Source organism: Alligator mississippiensis, chromosome 10 (assembly GCF_030867095.1).
Source record: "Alligator mississippiensis isolate rAllMis1 chromosome 10, rAllMis1, whole genome shotgun sequence".
NCBI lineage: Eukaryota > Metazoa > Chordata > Crocodylia > Alligatoridae > Alligator > Alligator mississippiensis.
Genome location: NC_081833.1, coordinates 47,101,182 through 47,122,959, shown reverse-complemented (window position 1 = coordinate 47,122,959; position 21,778 = coordinate 47,101,182). Strand labels below are relative to the sequence as shown.

The 21,778-nt window shown below is 42.5% G+C and overlaps 1 long non-coding RNA gene across 1 annotated transcript in view; it reads right to left on the bottom strand.

Annotated features, from left to right (window-relative positions):
• Window positions 1-21,416, bottom strand: part of LOC132243592 (uncharacterized) — a 177,111-nt gene extending 155,695 nt beyond the window's left edge. The window contains exons 1-3 of the long non-coding RNA XR_009455256.1: window positions 20,965-21,416; window positions 18,769-19,055; window positions 9,148-9,295 (exon numbers count right to left, since the gene is read on the bottom strand). This is a non-coding gene — a long non-coding RNA (uncharacterized LOC132243592). The remainder of the gene's footprint in view (window positions 1-9,147; window positions 9,296-18,768; window positions 19,056-20,964) is intronic.
• Between the last annotated feature and the right edge of the window lie 362 nt (window positions 21,417-21,778).

Below are 21,778 nucleotides of genomic sequence, written 5' to 3'. Positions count from 1 at the left end.
CTCAGATTGGACATCCAAAATTAGGGGATACTATTGACCTTAATTTCTCTAGTCTCAGTTTCTCTTCTCTAACCTGGGAGGAGGGGGGGGGGGGGGGGGACCCACATTACCTTCATCCCAGAAGAGATGTGGAAATAAAGTTTTACAAATATTAAGGAATTTAACATAGGGAAAGACATTTTGGAACTGCCATCTGTAACTCCCATTAACAAAAGCCAGTGCAAAGCACGTCAAGTACATTTATGTCTATAATATTTTTACAGCACATGCAGTTTGGTCTAGATAGAAAGGACATTGTATAAGCATAGCAAAACATTTTAATTTTTGCAAACAACTTCAAATCTGAAGATAAATTATTGGAAAGTCATGTCAACTATGTTCTCATTTTAGCTTTCCACCTTGTGTATGTGCACTGTCTACTTCAGAGGACCCCATTTTGCAAGCCAACTGTAAAGCAGCCTTTAACACGAGAGTCTGTCTCAAGAGGAAAATCATATTAGACAAAGTTTGCCATAGCCATTTCTAGGGGACTACACTTGAGAGAGCCTGGTACACTGTCCTGATTAAATCAACCAAACCTAAACACAATGCACATCACCTCTACAGCATATCTGCTTTGGGTCACTGCAGTACAGTTCTAAAGAATAACCCTTTTCTCAAGGAAAAAAAATCCTAGCTCATGCAGTCTCCCTCTTCCTTGCACAACTGAAATACCTTGCTGAGAACAAAAGGTAAAAATCCCAACCTACATTTTAAAAGACCCTTCACTGTCCAACTCTACTCAAAGTAATTCACAGGCAACCTTTTTTTTTTTTTTTTTTTAAACATTTCCTAGGTAGATGCAAACAAATACAAAAGAGCATTAGAGCTGGAGAAAACCAGATCAAATTGAAAATAGTATAATAAATATCACTTCTAGAATACTATAGAATATTTTGTTTTTATCAATTTTTCTCATCTTTTACAGCCAAAACAATTTCAGTTTTCAACCACCAAAATAAAAATGAATTTTTGTTGAAAATTTTCACAGAAAATAAAATACAAGTCTGAAAATTTCAAAGAAGCCATAAAGTATAAATAAGGAATGATGGGAAAAAATCTTAAATTAGGGATCTGAGTCTAAACTTAAGTATGGCTGCTGATGAGAATGTGAGCGGTAAGAAATAATCAGGAGCCTAATTATAAGCTACATATTTCAAGACATGAAGTTCAGGTAGTGAAGCACATTTGGGAGAATGGAAAATGGTGCCACCATTGCACATCCAGGCTTCAGAGGCCAGTTCAGCCCTGAGCTTAAATCTGAGCTGCCTCAATAGCTGCCTTACTTTACATGAGGAGTCAGTGCTTTGTGGGGGCTATATAGTACTCCAGACTAGGCAGACCCCTTAACATGCACAAATCCATCTCTCTAGCCATACACCTAACATACCCCTAAACACCAGGGTTCCCACAGTCATGGGGTCATAGGGTTGTTCTCTTATGTTTGTGTCACTTAGAGAATCCCTGGATGTGGGCAACTCCTAGGAGAAGGTTCAAATGCTATCTGATCCCCTTGACTGCAGAGCCACAGAACAGGGCAGGTATACAACTGAAGATGGGGGCTGCATTGTAACCCCAGAAAAGGGATACAATGAAATGGGGTGAAAAAATCTTCTGCTTATCTTTGCTTAGGGACTCTGAATTTGCACCAGGTGTCAACTGGTTATTTGAGGCTTCTCCAGTGTCCATGAATCACCAAAGCCTGGGATCAGCAAGGCCAGTGGGGGCTTGCCACAAGTTATCCCTGAACCCTCCCTGAGTGCTATTCCAATCCGCTTCCCATGCCCAATCTGCTGCTCTGCTTTCTTCTCCCAGCCCTGTGCTCCCTGCCCAATCTGTTACTTGGCTTTCTTTCCCTACCCTATCTGCCAGTATGCTTCCACATCCCTCTCCAAACTGCCAGTGTGCCACGCAAGAGCTGCTCATGCCCCTTATGGAACCTGTGTCACAGGTTGGCCACCTGTGTCCAAGGCCATGCCCCTGGCCATGGGAAAGCAAGGAGAAAAGGTGAAATTGTTACGGTAATGTTGTGCATTTACACAGAGGAACGGAAACTTTAATCCTGTTTTGTGACCCTCACCACACAAAGCTGCCACAGCAGGCCTGAGATTCCGGCCTAAATTCTCCATTTGAACATGTGAAATGATGTAGCCTTTCTAAAGGCATTTCAGCAACACAACAGTAAAATATATGACTGCATTTGTCCCCATTTGCTGTGCTCTTTGTCATACATTCTTCTTGCCAAAGTTACTCAACAGCTTTCTGACGATGGGCTCAGAAGAGAAATGTGTGATCTAAAGCAAACCGAAAGGGGTCCTGTTCTTGTCAGAGAATGATCAAATTTCCTGTCAGTCACAGCACAACAGAATGTCTTCCAGTCTGCCAGCTCTGATGTACCCATCTACTTCCAAGCAAATGTCTTCAAGAAATAAACAGTGCTATACATGAAAGGATTTGAGTTGTAGCACCAATTTCAAGTTAGCTTATTCACAAGGTACTTAGGCCTGGATTCGCTGGATGAGAACACAGTACACTACAAATTATTGGCCACACACACAATACTTAACATCCACAACGTTTCTACAACTAGAGAAATAAATTTGCTCAGAATGACTTTTTCCCCTGCCTAAACTCACATAATAAACTGGGCATAATTTCATCAAATTTAAAACATTCCAAGTTCCTTGACAAATCTCTTTGCAAATTCAGGATGGATCACATAAGACATTACCTATGCATTTCTGATCCTAAGTATTTGAGATTTGATTAATCCTGTAAGCACGTGGTATTGGTTTTGCTTCCCTGAACAAAAGTTTTGTAAAAGCTTGAAGCAAGCTGTGAAAAAAAATCTGTGGCAGACCATGAGGGACAGATACATTTAGGAATACTACATCTTTCCCTCTTGGGGTAACACAGACTGTGCCCAATTTGTTAATCTGAGAACTGAGTTTAATACTTAATTTACTAATTACTTAGACACCAACTAACATTGTGCATATATACAATCCTATCCATTTGTCTGGCTTAATTGTTTCCACACCAAAATTCCAGTGAGTATTTGGGAGGCCTGTCTCTGCTGTATCAAACAGCATCACATTTCAGAACGTCATGCTATTTGTGTAATGCCAGCGCAAATATTTAAGTGTATGAGCATAAATTCAATCTCTGCTTACAATTTTGGGAGTACAACTTCCTCTAATATATACAGGCACAGCTGGAGCAAATGCATTTTTAAGTTTGAGTGAAATCCTGAAGGGTATTTTAGCTGTTTTGTTATATTTTTCCAGTATCCATCTCAGGTCTCAACTAACTACACTTGCATTTCTATTTTATATGCAATAGCTAGAGTTCTGATTGGTGCCACAGAAAATACCTATAATAAAAGCTATGGATATTATGCTATGTTAGGAAAATACTGACCCACAGATCTAAGATTACCAAATTGTTTCCATCTATTAGCTCATGCAGGAGGTTCCAATTGAGTGAAAAATCCACAGACTGGCTGGAGATGCTTACAGCACCACAAACACCAGGCACCACCCCCCGGCCAACAGTAAGGGCTCCACTCATTGGAATGCATTTGATTAGTTTGCTAGAAAGTAGAGAAAGTAGCAGTGTAGTTTGCAAGTCTCACTAGAAATTAATCAGTTGAAATCATAAATCAAAAGGAACCCTACTGTAAGAAAGCCTATAAAGTGTCCGTTAATCAGAACCGCTGAAATCCATAATAAGGGACAATATGTCAGTAATGTTCCTTGACTTAGAGAACAAGTATACAGTTAACACCTTCTCTCAATCCATGTGCAGAGGACATTAGAATGGCCATTTTTATGCAAGACAGAGCTAGGTTCTCATCCTCAACCTTCTCTAATCATGTTGTGTACAAATTTATGTGACTAAATAGAGAGTTAAAGTGTAACAGTCACGCTCATCAAATCCCTCTAAGAACATTACAAGAATATTAGTGGATCTGGACTGTATAGCTGACTACAGATCATAATGTGGCTGGTCTTGGCCTTTACACAAACAAATATTTACAGAGAGCAACAAACAAACAAACAAATTATGCCAGTATTATGATTAAAACTTAACAGGCTTCAAAGCAAACAAACAAAAAAACCAACTGTGCTTTTAAGTGAAAATTCTGATTTGCCCGGTGCTATAAAAACATTACAATTCTCTAAGCCAAGTTGTTCATCAGGCATATAAACATACTGTCAGTACCACCAGAATGAAACTATCCTGTTTAATGAAGATACAGTAGCAAATAGCACCTGACATAAATATTGAACCAGTAGAACTCTTCATGTGATTTATATGAAGATTTGGATTGAAACTGTGAAGGATGACCATCATCCAACATTTCAGACAGCTGCAAGGCGGCATTACAAGCTCCTTCATGGAACCAGAAAGCTGAAATAATAAGCAATCTTCACCCCAACAACAGACAAACTTCACTGTCCAAAACACATACACATGTAACTCACATGATAGCACAGTAGGTTTGCCTGCTATTTTTTGTAAAGGTTTGTGCTTTTAGGAGAGGGGGAAAATGGTTAAGGTTAAGGAAGGCAGGGCAAGGTGAACCATTAGGAAAAGCACTGAGAGTAGAACCCTAATGTGGCCCTGAGAAAGCTTAAGAAGCAAGGAGAGAGATAGTTTGCACATCCTTTTGAGCTAAGTTCAGACAGGAGATGAGGCTTAGAATTCAGAGCAAAGACAGTGTCCTCTAGTTGTTTGGTTTCTGCTGCATTCACAAAACAGGACTTTGTGCATTCTTCATAAACGAAAGAATATTACATCACAGATAATTGTATCCACCCTCAATTCATCCTCCTAACTGAATAACCTCATGATCCCACAATTTTTGTATAACTACTGAGGCCACAAGAAGTATATTTAATGGTGCCAACTGTGGCAGGACAGTAGGGGGCGCTACTACACCAAGCCACCTGCCTCACTGTGCCCGACCAAAATCATGCTTCCGGTGTCTCCCCTGGGGTGCCTACATCCAGCCAAACCCATTCCTGGAGCATATCCACAAGCCTGGGGTACTTGTTGCCACCACCCGGGCTCTGGTGTCCGTTAGGTCTCTGTGCAGCCCAGGGTACACAAACCCTGCAGACATTGGGGTGGCTATGCCCACTGGTAGAGCAGAATCAGTTAATAATCAGCTGAGCTCTGCTAGGAGCGAAAAGGCCTAACCCTCCTCTTAAGCATTCACAGCTAAGCATGCTGTAACTGATAGCTTTTATTAATAAGAGATGGGGAGAACGGGGAAGGAGTAAAAGACAGAAGAGTATTATAAAAAAAAAAAAAAAAAAAGTCTTGAGCAAAACTGAATGGGCTTGTTGGCCCTTTTAACATGCAGCTAAAGATACATAACCCTAATTTACTGGCTAATTTTCAGATAGGCTACTTACATATGCATCCAGAAGATTATGGAGGCCCATGCTTCTGTGTATGTTTCCAAAATGCTTTCTGGAGGAAGCCCCCCCCAGACCAGGTGACCTGATCCTTACATAACTTTTCTGACCTCATCACTTGGCTCCAACCAGGAACAGGCATTATTTGAACCCTGTTGATGCAATCCTTTTAAAAATTGGTCAGCAGCCTTGATGGAGAGACCAGTCACCAAACTGATTTCACAGGTTTCTTGGCAGGAGGCTTAAGACAAAGGGTCTGTACCCAAAAAGGAGGATTGGGAAGTGCTCCTATACAGCACAAACAAGATACACAGCAAAATAAATCCTGAAACACTTGACCACACACAACCAAGTGTGAGTGGTACATTCTCCTCCCAGCCCAGCATGTCCCAATCCATGGACAGACAGTGGGAGATTTCTTCACATCAACAAAGTAGCAAATCCTGTTTTTCCTTGATCATGTGTAAACTTATATATATGCTTACCTTCCTATTATGGATATAGATTTCATAGATGTTGAATTCATAGAATTCATTTAATAGAATTCATATATGTGGAATACAGAAAGAACTTGTTTCAGCTTCAGACAGCCTTATCTGGTCAATCCAACATCAGTATTCCCATAAAATGGGCTCAACTATCTGGTTATTCAGGGGCAAGGACCAGCAGATACATGAGTAGGTCAACTATTTTTGTCCCAGCCTGCCTCTGATGCTACATTTTTTTTTTTTTTTAAAAACACAGTAAATGGCAAGGAATAAGTTCAAAAAGTAAAGTGTTCCTAAAATCCAGTAGGTATCTGTAACAGCAGGTTTCACTTAAAGTGGATATCACTTTACTGGTTTTAACAAACTTCAAAGTAAATGTCCTAATGCTACTCATTTTGTATGTCTGTTTTACATCAGTCACAATTCCATATCACGGTTTCACTTCTGCCTGATACATATCATAAATTTTTGTAACTGGAAAGCACACTTAGTATATGGATTAAATTAAGAATGGTTTTAAAAAGCAGCATGATAGCAGACATTTATGTTGTTAACTCTTTTTTCTTCCACATATCTGATGATATGTTGGTAGGACATGTTAAAATAAAGTATGATAATCCACATCACATATATCAGCAAGAGATATATATAGTTAATTGTAGTGGATGCTGAAATCAGTTTTATAGTCGCAGCTATAGTTAACTGAAATCCAGTAGAATTTGTCATATAATAAGATGTTCTAGTGAACAATAAATATTTTAATTTAACAGAAGACCGCTAATTTTAATAAAATTACACCAGTGCTGAAAATGAAATCTTGTATTTGCAGAGAAAGGTAGATTCCAAGGAATGTAAATTTTTAATACTTAAAAGTTAAAAATTACAACAACAAACCCAACACTAAAACTTATTAACTATTTGCCTACCATTGGAGTATGTTGGATGATTTTAAAAAGTGACCTACCTTTTAGCTTTCCTAGATGAAGAAAATGTGCCTGGGTTGTAGTCACATATTTTTCTCAAGTAGGAAAGAAGTGAGAACGACATATTTTTCAAAGAGGTCTAAAGGAGTTTGGCCTCTTAACTCCAAATTAATTTCCAAGGAAGCTGAGCAGCTAATTGCCTGAGGGTATGGACAAATGTACATTTGGAGACATTTAAAAAGGGGGACATTTCAAAAGGGTGGCAGCTGTTATGTTCTAATTGTTATGTGTAGAAAAGCCAGGAACAATACAAATGTAGCAAAGCTGCTCCAGCTTTAACACTGGTTGAAGCAGCTCCAAATGCATGTGTGTCCATCCTCCGAGTCTCCTTCAGAAACTGCAGCCCAATGAAAATGATGAAGACCTTCCACCAACTATTGTCTATCCTGGCAAAGTGCCCCTTACTACAGATACAACATTAAATATTTGGTTCTCTACAAACCAGCAATATTATAATTGCTTTTAATGTTATTGCCTTAAGACTGACTTCATACTGCTGCTAGCCTTTCTGAATTAATGCACTGATTTTGGCACAAACAGTTTACTCTCAGAGAATGAAAACTTAAGGAAAACCAAGAAGTGGAATTAAATGTTCATCTTATAATAGGATGCAGGAAGACTGATACAAACAGTGCCAACTGAGATTTACAATGACACTGGAAGCTGTCTACAGTGCCAATCAGAAAGGAAAGAGTTAGCACATCTGGGTAGTGAAGTGCCTTAATTCCAGGTACTCTGAAGAGAAGTGAATAAAATAGGGAGACAGAGAGAGAACAGGCCACATATTTTGATACAAAATGTCATTTTGTTAGCTGCATTCCTCCAAGTGCCAACATCCTTCAGCAAAGATGTACCAAGATATGTGGGGCAGCACTGGAGATCTATTTTGCTCCATTTCCTTCCCGTCAATTCAGCTTGAAAAGGATATCCATTTCTGTCATTCAAAAATGTCCTGTCCCATTAGGCAACTAAGCTCAGAAACTTTCCCAGAGGGTAAGAAAATGTCACATTGATCAGGGGAGCTGAAGGCTTTTCAAAGTGGAGACCCGATTTTATCCCAAAGTACCAGGCACCAACTTGGGAGGGAGGGAGTTGGGGGAAGGGGAAAGATAGCTTCTTCTGCAGCCACACAATTGCACTAATGGTACAGCAACAAGTGGAAAATACCACTGCCCCTGTGTGTGGCAGCTGCCCCGGGTGCCCAGCCACACCATTATGCCTCTGCCCAAGTCCTCCTGCTAATCTTCCAAGTTTTACAATTGCTTTCTCCTACTTTTAGGCATGTTTTCCTTTCTGGTTGTGTGAAAGATAAATTCCACCTGAAACAATTAATTAAGGTTCCATAAAGCATGAGAGTTTCTTAAACTGCAGGAAAAGCAATGCCATTGTTAAATGCGATCCAGTCTAACAAGTAAATGAATTTAAAAAGCCCAAAATTATTTGTTTTCTTTCAGTATCCCTCCATCAAAATAGTGTTCACATGTCATTATTACAACTACAGGCAAGCTGTAATGTTACAGTGGTATGTTTTGCAGGCAGGTTTTGAAAGCAATCGGTTTTTGTCATTATTAGATTTTAATCAGTTTTTAAAAGATCAAATGTTGTGTATTATCATTAGAATGCAGTAGAATCTCTCAAATCCATTGTGTCTAGAATCAACTGGGGAAATAGAAAAAAAAATGTAGAGAGTCTTCTTTTATCAAAAACTCATCTTAACTGGATGACCCCAAAAAGGTTAGGTGGTATACGTGGCACTTGAATATAATATAAATTTCCTGGCTCAGTTACTCAGTTTCTGGTGTCCATATGTTGTTAACATGTACATTAATATACAATCTGCTTTGTAGGTAATTTGTAACATATATGTTACATCAATAATAATTAACATGGACTAACAAAATAAATGTGCAATAATAATCTGATTAATCTATAAAAATATTATTTTTTACATCAGACAAAGCAGGCACATACCCAAAAGATTAAGAGAAATAAATCTTATTTCTAATATCATTCATGGCTAATAGAACAGAATATTATTTATGTGCCAACATGAGACTTTGGATAACTCTCGTCTGAAAACCTATATTTCCTATCTTCAAAAGAAAATGCAAATAATCATTGAACGACAGAAATTTAGTGTAAACCCTAAATAAATTGGAAAGGAAAAAATGTCTTTTATGAGTCAGAAAAAGAAAGAAAGGGAAAAAATACCTTGGGTGATCAGTGGAGAATTGAAATAATCCCTAACTGCATACTGACACAGAGACAGGATAGTCCTCAGCTACCAGTAGCATGGGAAGTAGAGCTTATGACCTCTGGTTCCACACTCAAGATCTTTGGAACTGAAAAGTAGCTAGGTCTAAATCAATCAGAAAAAAACAAAATATACATTGGAATACATATGTATAGTATATGTACATGGTAAAGGTCCAAAACACATTATGTCACATCTTTCTATTAGGAAGAAACGCATTTACATTTATCACAGAGTATGGGAGTTCATTTTCAGACCCGGGCCTCCTTCCAGCAGTAAGCATACAAATTTGCCAAGACTTGCTTAGGCATGTTTCACTGTCCTTGAATCTATGAAGACAGGAGTTAAAGCAAACACCCGTGCAAACCTCCCATGGGGGCTGTGCATGAGAAAGTATTTGTGGCAGACATTAGGCTACCCCCTGAATATTCAGATATTAATTCACCAAGGGCATGGGCACACCAAAGGGCTGAAAGAAGGCCCTGTGGCATGCTGAACTCAAAAAGGAGATGAGGCACTTCTAAGAGAAAAAGAAAAAAATTATGCTGTTTAGGTCATAGAGATGTATAGTAGTGACAGTGGATGCATAGGTGTGTATGGCTAAAGAAATGGCAAAATGGAAAATAGTCTGCATAGTGTCCCCCTTACTCTGTCATTTTTTTTTGATAAAGTGATATATATATTACAACCAGCTCTTAAAAGGTATTAACTGTACCTTTCTATTTCTATTTATATGGAATAAAACTATTTTGTTTATAGTTTTTTTTTTCCCCTGGTCTATATACAATTAAATCCATTCCATGAAATAACATGGACAAATTATATGGTACATATGGCTTTGTTATCTATGTGACATAACAGTGGTTTATCTAGGTTCTTACAAGAGCATTGATCACTATAGCACCTGAGCATCTTCTCTAATACATGGTCACTAAACCCATATACACATCTAATTTTGCTCAATATTTCCCTCTAAAGGCTGTCTAGGGATTTTTTTGTTTATTTATTTTTTCTCTCTCTCTTGTCCAAAAGTCTTTCTGTTTCTATACTTTTCTTTCTTGTTTTTACCTCTTTACCTACTTTTCTTTCTCCTGTCTTCTATTTTAAATTGTTGTGAGGGGAAAGATAGGCTAATTGAATTAATGTTAATGCATTGTTCTGAAGACATTAAGATTTACAGTCATTTTTAATCTCCTCAGTTAAGCCATTCTAAAACTTCAGCCTTGATGCCAAGGATGCCCCTCTTCCACTTTTCACAATTTCCAGGTACTGACTACCAATTACACAGTTCCTAAGGAATAGAGCCACTGAGGAACATTAGCTGAGAACATCTCTCTTTGGATGCTATCTTGAGCCAATCTCATTCAGTACTTCTGAAGACCAATATCTTGAATGCAACCTACTGTTTGAGAAGCAAATGCCACAGGCATAGATAGGGCAAGTGTGCTCTTGTTACTGGTGCTAATATGGCTGCTACATTTGGATTTTTAGTTGTGCTAGTATGTTCATACCTAAATAGGCTGATCTGTAGCAATTCAGCCTAGAAGTCATGGGTAAACAATGGCATCTTCACAAACTTCCATATTCTGGCTAATCACAGCTTAAAAGCTTTTTTTTGTAGTAGTTACAATCTAAGCACTCAGCAGCACCCAGGGAACCAGACATCTCAGGGAGATGCTCTCAGGAGAGTATGAAATGCTACAAGTTCTCTCCAGCCAGCTATGAGCCACTGTCTGGTATCATCGCTCAGTGTGAGAATTCCATTAACCCCAACTGGGCATTTGTAAAGATTGCAATTTTTTATTAAGTGCTGTGCTGTTTGCTGGATACTGCATTCACATGGGACTGTCCAAGATGTTCATAGTTGGTAGGATCGGGAGGGACCTGAGCAGATCATCAAGTCTGACCTCTTCCATGGAAGGAAAAAATACTGGGGTCAAATGACCTCAGCAAGGTGTTCATCTAACCTCCTCTTAAAGACTCCCAGGGTAGGAGCCAGCACCACTTCTCTTGGAAGTTGGTTCCAGATCCTAGCTGCCCTGACAGTGAAGTTTGAATCTACCCCCTGCCAGCTTGTGGCTGTTATTTCTAGTCACTCCTGGTAGTGCTCGGGGGAACAGGGACTCCCCCAATGGCCGCTGGTCCCCTCTGACTAGTTTGTAAATGGCCACTAGATCCCCCCTCAGCCTTCTCTTGTGGAGGCTGAACAGGTTCAGGTCCCTTAGCCTCTCCTCGTAGAGCCTGCCCTGCTGACCCCTGATCATGCGAGTGGCCCTCCTCTGGACCCTCTCCATGTTGTCCACATCCCTCCTGAAGTGCAGCACCCAAAACTGGACTCAGTACTCCAACTGCAGCCTGACCAGTGTTGCATGGAGAGGGAGGATCACCTCCTTAGACCTGCTTGAGATGCATCTGTGGATGCATGACAAGGTATGGTTGGGCTTCCTGACAGCGTCCTCACACTGTCAGCCCATGTTCATTTTGGCATCAATAATGACTCCAAGATCCTTTTCTGCCTCTGTACGGATGAGAAGGGAGTTCCCTAGCCTGTAGGTCTGCTGCTGGTTCCTCCTCCCAGGTGCAGCACTTGCACTTGTCAGTGTTGAAACCCATCCTGTTCTCATCCGCCCACCCCTGTAGCCTGTCTAGGTCTGATTGCAGCCTATTCCTCCCTTCTAGCATGCCCACTTCCCCCCACTACTTAGTGTCATCTGAGATTTGAACAGGATGCTTTTTACCCCCTCGTCCAAGTCGCTGATGAAGATGTTGAACAGTGCAGGTCCGAGGACCGAGCCCTGGGGGACCCCACTGCCCACATCTCTCCAGGTCAAATAAGACCCGTCCACCACCACTCTCTGGGTGCGGCCCTCCAGCCAGTTAGTGACCCATTTGACTGTGTAGGTGTCGACGCCACAGTCCCCTAGTTTTTTAATGAGAATGGGGTGAGAGACAGTGTCGAAGGCCTTCCTAAAGTCCAGAAAGACTACATCCACTGCTACCCCTGTGTCTAAGAATTTTGTAACCTGGTCATAGAAGGCCACCAGGTTGGTCTGAGAGGACCTGCCTCTAATGAACCCATGTTGGTTGCCCCTAAGCATAATCTCCCCTGCTGGCCCCTTGTGGGCATGCACCTGGATAATTCTCTCAAAATGCTTACCTAGGACCGAGGTAAGATTAACCGGCCTATAGTTTCCTGGGTCCTCCTTCCTCTTTTTTTTGAAAATGGGAACCACATTGGCCCTTTTCCAGTCCTCTGGCACCTCACCACAAGTGCTCAAAGCCATGCCGGGGTCCTGCAATGACCTCTGCTAATTCCCTCTTGTTCATCTTGTACAGTGTTGTTTTGAAGCATCCATATCCAGATCTCAATCTATTCAGCTTGACTCACACTTTTCTGTCAAGATCATGCCCAAAGGGGGGGGGGCGGGGGGTTGAACTCATTTGGTGTCGGTATAAAATGCTGTAGGAATAGATATCAGACAAGATTAGTCTGAATGATCATTTTATTTCCATTCACTCCACCCCTTATCTAAATTTATCACAACACACAAGGCTGCAGCCTGTCAGGCTTTCTACAGTCCCAGAAATGTGGCAGCAGGAGAGCAGCTAGGGTCTTCTTATGTCACTTGGTTGAATGCCTTAGACTACAGAAATACATCTGTGTGTGTGCAAGTTGTGCAGTCTGTTATGAGTCTCTGTGCTCTGTTAAGTACAGTATTGAACTTCTTAGTATGCAACAGGACTATACAGGAGCATGGTAATCTGCTGGGGCGTATACCACTATAAGTGCAGTGGTTCTGAGCACTTTGAAGTTGGCATCCCATGTCATGCTAGCTAAACATCTTATGGCAGCTACCCATGCAGAGACTTTACTGCTGACCTTCTTAATGTGATGTTTATAGGTAAAGGAATGGTCTAATATGACCCCTTGGTAGGTTGGGGTATGGTCATGCGGAAGGATGTGTTTGAGCCAAGAGCACACTGAATATCAGAGTAGCCAATGACTGTCCAGATGGAAAACTGATAATACTGATTTATTGATGCTCCCCCCTGATCTCATGGCCTTTCAAACGCTCCCTCTCCCCCATAAACCCCTGCAACACTAACTTAGAGTAAAGCTGAAGCACTAGGGTCATTACCCTCTACTGTTGTTGGGGAGTTATCAGAACACGTTACATTGAGTGGGACCATAAATCTGGTTAATTGACAACTGGCTGCCCCATCCCTCAAGGTCACATTGTTTTCCTGAGATCCAGCATGTTGATGCAGATCCACCTAATGCAAACTGGCATCCAAACACACCCCAAAAGGCACTGAAAGCTTTTTTGAGCCCCACAGCCAAAGTGTAACCAACAATCACAACCACGCATATTCGCTGGTGCACCTCCAGGCACCATTTGACAGAGCACCTACTTATGAGCACTGCTGCAGGTAAGGTGCAACAGGAATGGGAAAAATTCCCCCCAGAAAACCCTCCCCCCAACTCCCTTCTTCTCTTCCCAGAGAACCAGAGAAGGCTCATCCCACCAGGCCTGAAGACATGTTTGTAGATGGCGCCAGTGAAATGAACACCAAATGAGACCTTCATTGTGGGAGGTCAAAATGGACAGGCTAGCAACTGCTTGCACCTGCACTGCCACAGCACTTAAAATGAGCTGCCCGGGCTCAGGAACATGCTGCAAAGGTCCAAGAATGAGGACTACAGGTGGCCAGCTTCTGTCTGAGTGAAACCTCCTTTACCACTGCAGAACAGGGAGCGTCACAGAGCCAGGATAAGGAGTTTATACACAGGGGCAATGACCACTTGGGATCCACATTTTGCACCCTGAATGGCATGAGTGGTGCAAAAGTCCATTGCCCTTCTGAGCAGTAGTAGAGGGGCAGGCTACTACCCAGTCTCCCTCCCCCCATCCCCAGCATGGAAAGCCCTGCTCCAGGGACTCTTCCCTGAGACAACATGCCCAGGAGTGCCATGGTGGGGGGGGGGGGGGGACCTGGATGGTGGCCATGAGATAATGCTCCACACCATGCACTGATTTGGAGATGCAGGGGGAGCCCCAGAACAGGAGATCTGGTGTATGGAAGCTGCTAATTTCAAGAAGCCAGGAAGATGTCTGTCAGGGCCTACTCCAGGGAGCAGCATCCTTTGTGAAAATAGGTAGCCCCCCCTGGGATCAGGTCCAAGTTCTGGAGCAGGCAATATTCCACAGATTTTATTATGATCACACAATATTGGCAGCTGCAACTTTTAATTAAAACAAGGGGTGGCAGTTTCATGCATGGTATTCCCCTGACAACCCAAAGGTTTCATGTTTGTTAAGTTGAGACCCCATGGTTTCCAATCCTTTCCCCCTCTCAACATCATAACTACCCAGTACAGCCAGGGTGCTTCCCCACTCTGTGTTAATTGAGAAAAATGTTCCAAGTCCCAGAGTGTGTAACATTGCAGTTTTTGTTTAATAAATACACTAAAAGTTTCTCAGTTTCAACATTTGATTAAAACATAGGCCACATTCTCCTGGAGGCCTGGTGCATGCCCATGGGTGGAAGGAGAGGAGAAGGGGGATGGTGCCCAGCCTGCCTGGGTTGTGGGGAGCTGTACCTATGACACAGGACCAGAGGAGGCGAGGCCTGACACTAGGGCAGGGGCACTCATAGATTTCATAGACATTAGGGCTGGAAGAGATCATCAGGTCCAACCCCCTGCCCAGAGGGCAGAAATTAGCTAGGGTGAAAGGATCCCAGCAAGATAAAGTGTCCAGAGTAAGTGCTTGCACCACCTCTTGGGGGAGTCTATTCCAGGCCTTGGGGGCTTGGACAGTAAAGAAGTTTTTCCTTATGTTCAGCCTAAAATGGTCTTGCAGTAGTTTGTGACTGTTGGACCTTGTCATCCCTTGGGGTGCTCTGGTGAACAGTCATTCCCTCAGATCCTGATGCATACCTCTTATGTACTTTTAGGCTGCCACCAAGTCACCCCGAGCCTGTGTTTCTCCAGGCTGAAGAGTCCCATGGCTCTAAGCTTCTCTTCATAAGGCCTGTTCTCTTGCCTTCTGATCATGTGCGTGGCTCTCCTCTGGACTTTTTCATACTTCTCCATATCCTTCTTGAATTGTGGAGCCTGGCATTGGATGCAGGGATGCAGTATTCCAGCTATGGCCACATCAAGGCCGAGTACAGTGGGAGGATAACATCCTGGGTCTTGTTTGAGACGCATCAGTAGATGCAAGCCAAAGTTTTGTTTGCTTTACTGGCTGCAGTATCACATTGGTGACTTATGTTCATCTTGTGGTCAATCATGACACCCAAGTCTTTTTTGGTCATGGTGCTTGCAAGTGTAGCAATGCTGAGCCTATAAGTGTGATGTTGGTCCTCCCTCCCCCCAGGGCAGAGCACCTTGCATTACTCCATAGTGAATGCCATCAGGTTTTCATCCATCCACCTTGCAAGCCTACTGAAATTGGCCTGGATCACCAATCTGTCCTCAAGTGTGGACACTCTTCCCCAAAGTTTGGTGTCATAAGCGAACTTAGCCAGTCCACTTCTGACGCCAGAGTCCAGATCATCTATAATGACTTTAAAGAGTATAGGTCTGAGAACAGTCTTAGGGACACCACAGGTTACTGAGTGCCATGTTGATTCAGTTCTTTCAACTGCCACTCTCTGGGCCTGACCACAGAGCCAGTTCCCCAGCCATCAGACTGTAGTATACTCAAGGCCATAGTTGCCCAATTTTTTGATGAGGACATCATGAGACACCAGGTCAAAGGCCTTTTTAAAGTCCAAATATATGATATGTCACCTGGTCATAGAAGGAAATGAGACTGGTCAGGCAAGACCTGCCTGTAACAAACCTATGCTGACTCTCTCAGAATGTTGCCTTCTGTTAGCCTGTTGAGAATGTTTTCTTTGATAATTTTTTCCAAGATCTTTCCAGGGATTGAGGTCAAACTGATTGGCCTGTAGTTTCCCAGATCTTCTTTCCTCCCTTCCTTGAAAATAGGTGCCACATTGGCCCTCTTCCAATCTTCAGGTACTTTGCCCAAGCGCCACAAGTTCTCAAATATCCTACTCCTGTCCACATGGGCGAGGAGCTAATTGGCCAGGGCTTTGCAGATCTGGACAGTCTGCCACTGTGCACAAGTGGGGCCACCAAACATCAGTGGGGGAGAATATAGTAGGTCCAAGGACCAAGGAGGTGATCCTCCCCCTCTACGTGACACTGGTCAGGCCGCAGCTGGAGTACTGTGTCCAGTTCTGGGCACCCTAACTTTGAGAGGGATGTGGACAACATTGAGAGGGTCCAGAGGAGGGCCACCCGCATGATCCGGGAACAGCAGGGCAGACCCTACAATGAAAGGCTACGGGACCTGAACCTGTTCAGTCTTCACAAGAGAAGGCTGGGGGGGGGGGGGGACCTTGTGACCATCTATAAAACTCAGTAGGGGGGGACCAGAAGGGGTTGGGGGAGACCTTGTTTCCCCTAGCGCCCCCCGGGATAACAAGGAACAACAGCCACAAGTTGTTGGAGAGTAGGTTTAGATTAGACATCCATAGGAACTATTTCACAGTCAGGGCAGCTAGGATCTGGAACCAACTTCCAAGGGAAGTGGTGCTGGCTCCTACCCTGGGGCTCTTTAAGAAGCAGCTTGATGCCTACCTGGCTGGGGTCATTTGAACCCAGTTTTCTTCCTGCCCAGGCAGGGGGTCAGACCTGAAGATCTGCAAGGTCCCTTCCGACCCTACTTCTATGATAGGCATCTGGGACACACGCACACAACCCCAGCATCTGAGGCATGAACAGATGCACAGAACCCAAGTGTCTGGGACATGTAGGAGTATACATGCACATCCACACATGGTCAGCCAGGCAAAGCTAGCAGTTGGCTGCTTGCAGCTAAGGGAGCAACACCATCTAGCTCCCTTGCAGTGTGGAACATCCTGGAGGTAAGGGCAGGAGCTAGGGGGATGCCTTGGAGGCTCCTGGTCCTGGGCATGACCTAAAACTGCACCCTGCTGGGGAAGGCAGGCAGGCCTGGTGGGACTGCCAGTGGCACAGTAGCCCCATTCAAATACCAGGACTGCTCACCTCCCTGGTGAAAGGTGGGTCGAGGTGCTTTAACCCGAGCCCCCACAACACCAGGGGTAAGAGGGACAAGCACGGCTATAGCCACCTGAGCCCCAGGGGGCATGAGACCCCAGGAAATGAGCAGGGCCAGGCATTGCTGCAGCCACCTGAGCCTGCAGGGGTGAAAGACTTCAGAGGCCCGAGGGAGGGGATAGTTGTGTAGCCCCAGAGAGGGAGGCAGGTATGGAGCCCTAGACAGAGGGCAGTAGTGAAGGCCCTGACAGGGGTTGAGTAGAGCTGAGGGTTGGCATGAAGGGCACTCCCAGGGGGTGTGCCGAGTACGGCTGTGGGACAGGCACATGGGCCACCCCCCAATAAGATCAAGTTGTTATGTGTGAGAAGCCCGGTGAGGGGCTAGAGAAGAGCTAGCCCTCTGTTTGGTGAATCGACTGGCCACTACCCAGGTAAGATTCATGGAAGACGCCCAAGAGACTGTACATTGCCAGCTGAGGCATGACTTAGATACGCCTGATAGCCTACAGGGCCATTCAAGGGAGCAGGGCAGAGTGAAGGGGGCACAGCATCATGCAGCGAGCAAGAGACCCTGTGAGAGGGTGGAGTGCAAGAGGCCCCAATGAGAGGGGGGCTGTATGAGCGTATGAGTGAACAAAGGATTAAATTGGCCCAGCCTAAATTGGTCAGGAGTGTAGTAACATACTGGATGCCATCTGCAAGGCATGGGCCATGGTGTAGGGATGGTATGGAGCCGTGGATAGTGCCCTCTGACATCAGGGCATAGAATGGGCAGCCTCCCACCTTATACCACCAGTTATGGGAACAGGAAAGTTGTAGCAGGCAAGACTTGACACTCGGCCCTGAGCTTGCCCCATCACACTTATCAATAAAAATCATTTTAGATTTTCTTTTCAAAGTATTATCTTTGAGTATGGTGGTCAAAATATTTCATTTTCTAAATTCAGAGTTATGCCAAAATTTGCACATTAGAAGCATCACAGACCAAAAATAGGCTAGATTCATTAGTTAATCAGGCTGAATGTTTGACACACATTTTAATTTTAAAAAATGCGCATGAGATACTTCACTATGTTATAGTTCCTCCCAAGGTAATTTGCTATGATGCTAAAAATGGTTTCAGAATGAGAGCATGAGATGTTATTTTGTGATAAAATTAATAGCATATAAATTATGGATAGCAAAATAAGCAAGGATAACACTAATTTATGTAAATATGTACTGTACAAAACAAAGAAATATTCATTTCTGAGCACCATGTAATACGATTAAAAATATTACTGATTAAAGAAAAATAGCATTTCAGGTTTCAGTTGCAGGAAGTTTCCAACATGAAATAGAATTTTGCTAAATTCAAAACATAAATAAAGAAAATTAAAGAATTAATTAGAAACAACATGCTATATTCCTGATCACAGCTAAGAATACAAATAAGATAAGATAAAAAGGAATTTTAGATCCGGTATTGTCTATCACCTACCTCATCTGCCTGTGTGATCACAACTTCTGGGATGCCGCTCCTTCTGTTTTTATCTTTTTTTTCTGCATGCTGAGTTTCTTCTGTTCCTCCATGAACTGATAGATCCGAAGAACCACAGTCTAGCTCTTTACCAACACTTCCTCATCTTCTGGAAAGTCAATGCTGACTGAAGTCTCAGTCTTCTACAAAGGCTGACAGGGACTCTTTGTTAGCACCATATGCACTCTCAGAGGTTACCTGAGCCTCGTCAAAGGTCTGGTGTCTTAGGATGACAAACTTTGTTCCTGCTGAACAAAGAAAAGACAAGACATAAAGGGCCTTTCAATAGGACACCGACTCCTTTAGCTTTGCCATGAACTATATTTTATACATAACGGATCCTAAGTACATATGATGCCTATGTCTATGAAATTTCAAAGCCTGTACAGTATGTTTCTCAGGGAAAGGATGCTGTAAAACAACATTTCTGAAGCAATGTTCATCCATTTCTATGAGTTGCTTACCAGCACATAGAAATTCTTTATTTAAAAAAAAAGAAAACAAAACCCCATAAACATTCTACTATCAAATTACAGGCAGAAGGGAGGGCAGGGTGGCATCTCAGGAACTAACTCACTCAAACTCATTAGTTACTAAGGTGCCATCCTGCCTTGCCTTCTGCCTGACTACAGACTAACACAGCTAACTATTTCTCTCTATCAAATTATAGTAATGCTGTGGATACTGTCATATTTATCATGAATAATACAATTTTAAAGTACTACTCCTAGTGCCATATAAATCTTAAAACTTTGCTAAGGCAATTTTTGCAGGGTTTTTTCACATATTTCTTTAAAAACATGCAGTGCTGACAAGTGTTAGTAAACAGAATACTGTAGTATGTGGAACACTTAGTATAATAGCATATGGATCCAATATGAGAATTACTGAGTCTGTCTAGAAGAAAATAGACATTTTATATGCAAAAGGCATATGCAAACACAAAAATTTGCATTCCCTTACACCTTCAAAAGAACTATGGTCACTGTCCCATTATTTTTAGCTCTTCCCCATCTACAATATTTTATTTGGCTGTTTGCTTTAAGTCTTCAGGTTCTAGGCTTAGGGCAGGTTCTAATTTAAAATGGGTAATACATACCCTCCCACATATGAGCAATCAAGTACACTATCTGTGCATAACACCCATCCTTTCAAGTCACACAATGATGCATGTTGTGCATCAGAGTTGGTAGCTTGGCCCTTTAATTAGAAAGGGATATTGCTTCATTTGAGTTACTACTCTAATTGTTTCTATTTCTGGCCTTGAAAAGAAAATAACTTGACATTATTTTTAAAAACTGGCAGAGTATGAATTCCCAGATAACAGGACTATTTCTTACAAAAGAGAAGTGTGCTGTGACTAAAATGACACAATGTTTGTTTCCTTTTCTTAAAACAAGTTTTGTATGGAAGAGGCAACTATACAGGACTCAATAATTTTATTGTAATAGAGCTATGCAATGAGCTTATACTTTATGTTTTGTGCACCAGATAAAAACCTCTCTAGCAAGGCTGTGCTGATTGATTGTATAATGAAATATATGGCTACTTATGTGAGAAATCTCTGTTTTTGGGAAAGAACAGGAGTGGCTCCAATTCCCCACAAAAGACACTGCTTAGGACAGCTTCATCTCAATAAAATGGGTCTCTTCACACTTTAAAAAAAATTCCCCAACTAACGTGGTGCTATGCAAGTTTATACCAGTTGAGCATCTGCCCAAACAACTCAAGGACAGAATCATTTTACAATTTTTCTGTTTAATATCTGCTGGTATCTATTGTACAGAGTTGATTTGGTAAAAGGTTTAGTTTTTCCCTCCCAAGAAGTGAGAACTGGCTTCATAATAACTAACTAGGACCCCCTGGAATGATCTAATTCAAGATATCCAGCAACACTGTTTCATCAAAGGCACTGCAGCTACCTATCCTGAACTGATCAGATGCTTAGAAAGCCATCTCAGACATCAGATAACTGCACACACATACAGCCACAAACAGACTGATTTCTGAGAATTAAAGGAAATGCATGTGATAAATAAGAGAGAGTAAATTTTGCCTTAACTGCAGTACATAATCTAAATCAACCAGATGCCCCAACTTCTCTATACTGAAAAAGAATATACCAGGCAGTCCAGTTTCTGCCTGAAAGGGACTTACCTCCTAGTACTCCTGTACTACTGCTGCCTACGAGCTGAAAGAACTTGCCCTGAAATTCATCTATAGGAAGGATGCAAGGACCAAGGCATAGGTAGGCCAGCCTAGTGGGTAGGCCACCAGGAGAGGTCTAAAGGCAAGAGATGGGGGACCCAGAGCTATGTGGAAGTGGGCTGTGCAACAGCTAGAGTCCAAATTACCAAAGCCAAAGGGCAATTCCAGAGGCAGAGTCCAAATCACAGCTGAGTCAGGGGCCAAATTACCAAAGACAGAGGTCCCAAAAGCCAGAGTCCAGAGGCAAAGCCAAACAGGGTCAGAAGTCAGTAAACCAAAGAGAACAAGATCCAGAAAGGCTTATCACAGCAAGCCTTCAGGCAGAACTGTTAGCTACCTGCAGTCTTCTGCAGCAGGTTGACTTAAATGGGAAGGCTACTAGCCTCAGCAGCTAATCAAGAGATCCCAACAGTGGCCAGCTGGTTCATCAGTTTACTAGAGCCTCTTGGGCAATTAGTCCAGGCTGGGCTGCCTGTTATGGCCCCTGACAAAAGCTGTGCTTTTGATGATAAAAGCAATAAATTCTGCTATATGCATTCTATTCAGTTAACAACTGTACCTTCTTTATAAACTAGAAGAGAGTTCAACATCTCACAATGTTTGGTCAAAACAGCTTTATCTGTTAAGAGCACGGGCTGGAAAAAGTGCATTGGTTACTGACATAACTATGCTGGCAAAATCCCTTGTGAAAACACTGAGAAGTAGAGTAAATTAGTTCACTCTGGGTGCATCTACACATGCAATTAATTCAAAGTAAACTCCA